General features: G+C 36.4%; 1 pseudogene; it reads left to right on the top strand.

Annotated features, from left to right (window-relative positions):
* The first annotated feature begins 7896 nt into the window (after positions 1–7896).
* Positions 7897–8015, top strand: LOC148521272 (5S ribosomal RNA; annotated as a pseudogene).
* The last annotated feature ends 249 nt before the right edge of the window (positions 8016–8264 follow it).

The raw sequence follows: 8264 nt of genomic DNA, 5'->3' as shown, positions 1-8264 counted from the left end.
GTTGGTACATCTGCCCTCACTCGGCTGGTCTGTTCATACTTCTGCCAGAATGTGGCATCATTTCTGTCCTCTACTGTTGGTATATCTGCCCTCACTTGGCCGGTCTGTTCATTCTTCTGCGAGGGTGTAAAGTCACTTCTGTCCTCTTTGTTTCCGGATGTGACCGCTTTGTACAATCTTTCCATGTCTCTTGGCATCTCTTTTGTTGTAGGTCCTCCCACTCATCAGTGTCCATCCCCAGTCCTTGTCCGTGATCCTTAGACTGTACATGGGAGGTTACTATGTAGCTCTCATCGGTGGCCCAATTGCTCATGCACACTGTGTTTTATCTAAAGATAATCAGAACATTAGTACAGCCATGGTATTACTTGATATTCTTCATACTTTTGACAATTATTTATCAATTTTTCATAACTCAGTATTTGGGAGCCCTGGAGGTTAAATAATGTGTATTGATATTTATGCAATTAATAAACCAAAGCAGATTATTTAATTACATAAAAAATATTAAAAAAAATAAAATTATCAAAAATAACCATCCTAAAATAATTTATTTAGAATATCATATTATCTGGTTCCTACTAGAATATTCCCCATAACCATAGTTCAGAAAGGTCATATTAACTCATAATAAAAGGGTCCGTTATTAAATGAATAAAATAAATATTCACATCATTAGTAAACTACCATTACTAATTACTGCTTGATATGAGCTTACACCCATAATTAGGGCTTAGGGGCAGTGGTATTATATACCAATCTAGGAGTATACACATAGGTCTATATTTACTTGGTGCTTATTCCACTTGTCTCTTTGATTTCTGTAATTGTTGGTTTAACTGGTAAAATAGCTGCTTTGTATATATACCTAAATTATTTACAAATGTAAAAATGTTTAAGATCAATCATCGTTTGAACAAAAGGAATGATCTTTTCCATAAGGTATTTAATGAAGATAATGTTGAACCCCAAATTTTGCCAACTGAAAATTTAGATAATATATTTTGGGAAATGGAAAAGTTCTTAAATAAAGAGGTTAAAACTTGGTGGGATATCAAGGCCTTAGAACATTATATATCGGTAAATAGAGTACCAAGGGGATTGAGATTATTTTAAAAAAAACACGTTTGGCCTTGATAAACCTGAATTTCTAAAAGAATGGGATACCATTCTACATAGAAGCTCACAAGACCTCATGAAACTCATTATACAAGAGAAAAAAGACTCTTTGTCTTGTGTAAAAAATATATTTATTCTATGGAAATACAAATGGAGACCATGAAGGATAAAGAAACTTATAAAGAGAATGATAAAGTTCTTATACACAAGGTGGAGAAGGTAAAAAGATAGTGATGATAAGCAAGGAAAGAAATTTGCTAGGGATAAGAAAGATTATGAAATGAACAAAATTAAGAATTGGAGCAGATTCAGCAAACATAATAGATCTCACCAACAGATGGACCTTTGGGAAGGCTCTAGTTGGAAAAATACTACATATAAGGGGTCACTCAACTATAAAAGAACACAGGAAGAGTCTTACTCTCCCGGCTATGGCATCACACGGGCAAGGAACAGATTTACAGAACTACAGGGCTAGAGTCTAATAGTGACAGTGAACATTTTTTATCCCCAAGCCAAGAACTGATACAGAATCAAAGAAAACCACCCTTCAAAGAGATGACAAGATGAGCCTCCCGGATGAAAAGACGTTTCAGAGAAGATGATGAAAACATGGGGGCAGAAGGACGAAATTACACCAAAAGAAGAAACCTCCAATAGAATCAAAACAGAAGAATATCATTAATTTATCAAACATACATTAAGTAAACCTGAGACATTGTTATTAAATAAAGGACTGAACTTCGCACCAACCAGTAAAATGAACAAATTTGAAGATTTTATAGATTTAAACAAATATGTGAGAACTCTCACACTAAAGAGACATTTTTTAAGAAAGGAAGATGCACCAGTAAGGAATTACCAGGAAGAAAGTTCAAAGTCAGGCCTATGAGGAAAATCAACTTATTACCTACTGGAATCTAAAGGTAGTTATATCAGTATGTTCTATGAGATGGTGAAAAAGGATGTTTGTGAAGAAGATATCAAACAAGTGAAGCATCAAAATTTAACCAACTGAGAAAAATAAGCTTTAAAGAATTTACCAAATAACACAGAAATTGTTATTAAACAAGCTGACAAGGGGGGGGAGGCTGGTCATTATGGATCACTCATATTATCTACAAGAAGCAAAAAGACTCTTGGATTATGAAAACTCATATGAAAAACTAGAGAAGGACCCCACAGATGAAATTACGGATGAGCTAAGAACATTATTAGTATTTGGGCTACACAATGACATTATTAAGAAATAAGAGTTCAAATACCTAATGAAGACCAGTCCCATGACCCCCATTTTTTATATCTTACCAAAGATCCACAAATCACTAATAGAACCACCAGGAAGACCAATCGTGGCAGACATCGAATCTTTGACATTGCACCTTTCAGAGTGTGTGGACATCTTTGTACAGAAATATGTGAAAGAGTTGCAATCTTATTTGGAAGATACAACAAATGTTTTACAATGTCTACAGGAGTTAAAATGGAAAGAATCAAATAATTGGGTGACAATTGATGTCCAGTCATTATATACTTGCACAGTTTCTGGAATCAGATAATTCAGTCAATCCCCTACATAGGCAATTTTTATGTGTACTTATGTGTTTTATATTGAATCATAATTATTTTAAGTTTTTAGATCAATTTTATAGACAAATCTGTGGGGCGGCTATGGGTACCAGTTTTGCACCCAGTTTTGCTAACCTTTTTATGGGGTGCTGGGAGAAAAACAATGTATATAATAACAATCCTTTTAATGAGAATGTCATATTTTCCAAAAGATACATAGATGACATTTTATTAATCTGGGAAGGATCGGAAGATGTTTTTAACCAGTTTTTAATATACATCGGGAATAACAACATGAACCTCCTCAAATTTACATCTAATTTTAACCCAGTGACTATCGAATTTTTGGACCTTATCTTAATAGGAGAAAGCGATACTATTGCCACAAATAACTACATAAAAGGTGTGGATACCAATAGTTATTTGCATTATAAAAGCTGTCACTTAAATAAGTGGAAATGGAATATTCCTTATTCTCAGTTCCATTGAATCAAAAGGAACTGTAGTAATATGGCAATGTGCAATAAACAAATTTAAATTTATGCTGAGAGATTTTGTGAAAAGGAATATGCAGAGGAACTTCTTAATGAAGCAGTCACTAAAACCAATGAACGAGATCGCAAGACTCTACTGGAACACAAACCAAAAGCTCAACGCAAAAAAATATATGGTCCCATTTATTACAATATTCAATGGACATGAAAAAAAGAACTAAAAAGTCCTTAGAGAGACACTGGTACATCCTAAAGATGGATCCCATTTTAAAAGACATATTACTACACAAACCCCAAATTGTCCACAGAAAATTAAAAAATGTGAAAGATCTGCTGGCTCCAAGTATGCTTAAAACTATAGCACCAAAAAAGAATCCGATTCCCAAATGCACATTCAGTTATAAATGCGGTCATTGCAACATTTGCAAATTCCATCATCCACAAAGAAAACCCTTTCAAGACTCAAAGAAAACGAAGTACTATAAGATCAAAGAATTTATGAATTGTAACTCGACTTCAGTTATCTACCTTTTAGAATGTACATGTAGAAATATGTAGGAAAAACTAAGAGAATGTTGAAACTAAGGATACAAGAGCACAATAGAAACAGACCTGACATACAAAGCCATTGAGCATGTCACGTTGGGACAAAGAGGAGGGGACTTAAGGTTTCAATGAAAGCTATGAAATAGCTCCCTTCCTATAGAATAAGTGGAAGCATCAGGTGACCTCACACACATATGTAAAATCTACCATTATACCACCATGCTAAAGCCCTAAATCTGTGTATTTGGGAAACTTAACATGGGTGGGCCCGGCTAATACTCGGTATGGGAGACCTCCTGGGAATACCGTTGATACAGTTGATATAACTACATTCTGGTGAACATCCTTTGGATGAATGAACATTATGTGGACTATGGAATATGGAATTTTGAAGTATGGATTATGGACCAAAAATATCGTCAGGAATATTTCATCATTAGATACTTTATACAGACTTTGGACAATACTGTGCACAAAAAGAATTGATGGATATGAAAAATGGCAGTAATATGATGGTATTTGACATCTACCATCATACCACTTTGGTTACACCCAAACTCGTCTGATCTTGGAAGCTAAGCATAGCTGGGCCCAGTTAGCACTTGGATGGGAGACCTCCAAGGAATACGGGGTGCAGTAGATGTCTATACCTCAATGAAAATAGTTTATTATCCAGAATATATTATCTGAAAAATATGAAGTTATGAACCCCCTTTTGTTTGAACCAAAAAGAAGACCAAATGAGTAAATTCATGTATATATATATATATATATATATAAATAGACAATCCCAATGTCCGGCACTCCCAATGATTCAACAACAGGGGTTACTTGCCTAGGTGCCCTCCCCTGGGCAGAAAGCTCACACCGAACATAGTAGAAACAATGGCGGCACTCGTAGGACTTCACAACAGATGAAACAACAGGTCGGTTGTATTCCAACATTTCAATCTCTTTATTTTGAGATATTCCTCAGGGACCAACTACAAACAGAACAAGTACACATATATATACACAAACATAGAGACTCACCCAGGTGCTACGGAGCATGCGGCTAGCCGGAGGTGCAGGACAGGAAAAGTGATGTCACCAGACAGTGCTAGATGTCAGCACATACGGGCCTCCCACAGGATGCACAAGGTGCAATAAACCATCACCAAGGTAACCAGATGGACATAGTCGAACACAGATCAAAAGACAAATATTAGAAAAGGAAAAACACATAAATACAAATATTGATTACATTAATGATAAAGAAAATGCATAACAAAGGGGAAAAATTAGATCAACATGACAACAGAAAAAATTGATCAATGTAGATAAATGCATGAAAGCAGAACCAGCACAAACAAGTAGATCCAATAATAGAAAGCCCAACACACAGCATATTAGACAAACCATACATATAAAAATGAAGAGCCAGCAGTACAGAACAATAATAACCTGTGCAGGTACTCAGTAATGTATTTGAAATGTAACGGGATGTCTTATCCAGCCAGACACCGTAGTTCTCAGAAGGCAAATGGCACCAGGTGACATACCAATATCAAACAATAAAACCCTAAAAGGAGGTCAAGAGTACATCACAACAATATAGCCCACCAAAGGCAAGACAGAGTATGTAAAGGCAAATAGATGCAGCCCATTTAAATACAATAGCACTAATGTTTTGCATAAAACAAAGTCAATAGAACTGGTCAAAAATCAGAACCAAGACTGATTGGACTCACAAAAGACAATAATCACTCATGTGTGCTCAAAGAAAACATGCAAGAGACATGCTTTCATTTAAACCATACAGTGCCACACAAATCAACTGATCAATCCATTTTGCTTCACATTGAAGAAGTTTTTCTCTGTTGCCGCCTCGCGGCAATGTTGGAATATGGTCTATAATTTTATAGCTTAACGTTGCAAGTGAGTGGTTGTTGTCTTGAAAATGAAGGGCTACAGGTTGATCAATTTCACGCCCATTTAATGCCAATCTAATTGCTGAGTGATGTTGTGCCATGAAAGAACTGGCACACAGTCTTACCGATGTAAAGCAATCCGCAAGGGCATCAAATAGAGTACACAACAAATGAACAGGTACACTTGAGGACATGCTTGAGTAAGATCTTTTTACTGGATTGTGGGTGTAAAATATAATTCCCGGTTTCCATATACTGGCATGTCGTGCATCCCATGCATTTGTAACAGCCTGGTTTCTTAGAAAGAAAGTTTGAAATAGAGGCAGTCTGGGTGAAACCAGTAATGTCATTTTTCACTAAGCAGTCTTTTAAATTTCGAGCCCTGCGATAACCAGACATCACTCTGGAATTCATAAGTGAACTTAATAGCGGATCACTTGTAATCAATGGCCAATTTTTTTTAACAGCTGAATTAATTTGATTGCTCAAGGTAGAAAACGTATTCACAAAACTCATGTTGTTACTGTTCAACTAGTTTAAACCACAACAGTTGAACAATTTACCATCTAGTATGTTGTTATACACTATTGATGTTGTGAATTTATATACAAGTATTCCACATCTTGAAGGTTTTACCACAATGTCTACCTGTTTTAAAGGGAATCCTCTCTACTCTGGCCCAAACATAGGACTTTTTCTGGATCTACTCAGGTTGACACTGAGTAGAAACTATTTATTTTTTGATGGAAAACTGCAAGGTTGTAGTATGGGCATGAGTAATGTTTCTCCATCTTTAGTGAATGTTTTCATGTTCAATATTGAAAAACAACTGTTCTTAGATAATCCAGATTTTTCCAGACACCTTATTTTCTATACATGCTATATTGACGATGTATTGATTTTTTGGTCTGGTTCTGCTGAAGAGTTCAATAGCTCTATGGAGAACATTAATCAACAACATCAAACCATCAAATTTATGTGGGAAAGTAGTTCTCATCAAATACATTATCTGGATTGTCTATTGGATGCCCTTGCGGATTGCTTTACATCGGTAAGACTGTGTGCCAGTTCCGAGAACGCATGGTGCAACATTGCTCAGCAATTAGATTGGCGTTAAATGGGAATGAAATTGATCAACATGTAGCCCATCATTCTCGAGACAACAACCACTCACTTGCAACGTTAAGCTATAAAATTATAGACCATATTCCACCATTGCTGCGAGGAGGCAACAGAGAAAAACTTCTTCAATGCGAAGCAAAATAGATTGATCGGTTGAATTGTGTGGCACCGTTTGGTTTAAATGAAAGCCTGTCTCTTGCATGTTTCCTTTGAGCACGCATGAGTGATTATTGTCTTTTGTGAATCCAATTAGTCTTGGTTCTGGTTTTTGACCAGTTCTATTGACTTTGTTTTATGTGATCATTAGTACTATTGTATTTAAATGGGCTGCATCTATTTGCCTTTACATACTCTGTCTTGCCTCTGGTGGGCTATACTGTTGTGATGTACTCTTGACCTCCTTTGAGCATTTTATTGTTTGATATTGTTTGATATTGGTATGTCACTTGGTGCCATTTGCCTTCTGAGACTTATGGTGTCTGGCTGGATAAGACATCCCGTTACATTTCAAATACATTACTGAATACCTGCACAGGTTATTATTGTTCTGTACTGCTGGCTCTTCATTTTTATCTGTATGTTTTGTCTAATATGCTGTGTGTTGGGCTTTCTATTATTGGATCTACTTGTTTGTGCTGGTTCTGCCTTCATGCATTTATCTACATTGATAAATTTTTTCTGTTGTCATGTTGTTCTAATTTTTTTTCCTTTGTTATGCATATTCTTTATCATTAATGTAATCAATATTTGTATTTATGTGCTTTTCCTTTTCTAATATTTGTCTTTTGATTTGGTGTTTGATCTGTGTTCGACTATGTCCATCTGGTTACCTTGGTGATGGTTTGTTGCACCTTGTACATCCTGTTGATGTCTAGCACTGTCTGGTGATGTCACTTTTCCTGTCCCGCGCCTCCGGCTAGCCGCACGCTCCATAGCACCTGGGTCAGTGTCTATGTTTGTGTATATATATATATATATTTATATGTGTAATTGGATTGAAACGTTGGAATACAACCGACCTGTTGTTTCATCTGTTGTAAAGTCCTACGAGTGCCGCCATTGCTTCTACTATATATATATCATCAGCAGAAAGGAAGAGGGAGAAGAAGGACGGTGGTGGTATAATGGTATATAACATCTACTGCCACACCACCTTGGTTATGCCCAAACTCGTCTGATCTTGGAAGTTAAGCAAAGCTGGGGCTGGTTAGTACTTGGATGGGAGACCTCCATGGAATATCAGGTGCAGTAGATGTTAATACCCTTAAAGAAAGAAATGCTTCCCAAAAAATATGTAAAAATATATATATATATACAGGGCTGTAGCTAGGGTAGTGCGGCTGGTGCCATTGCACAGGGCACCACAGGTCAGGGGGTGCTGTTTGGGCCTGTCAAATTTCTGTTTATTATCATTCTTGCTTGTAGCTTCCTCATATTTCATCCCCAGCATCTCCTTGACTCTCCTATCTCTTCCCTTGCCCTTCCCCATGAAGCCATGGCCCTT

Source organism: Taudactylus pleione, unplaced genomic scaffold (genome assembly GCF_031769625.1).
Source record: "Taudactylus pleione unplaced genomic scaffold, aTauple2 ptg000172l, whole genome shotgun sequence".
NCBI lineage: Eukaryota > Metazoa > Chordata > Amphibia > Anura > Myobatrachidae > Taudactylus > Taudactylus pleione.
Note: the sequence above shows the minus strand (reverse complement) of the source record. Positions and strands in the feature narration are given on the sequence as shown.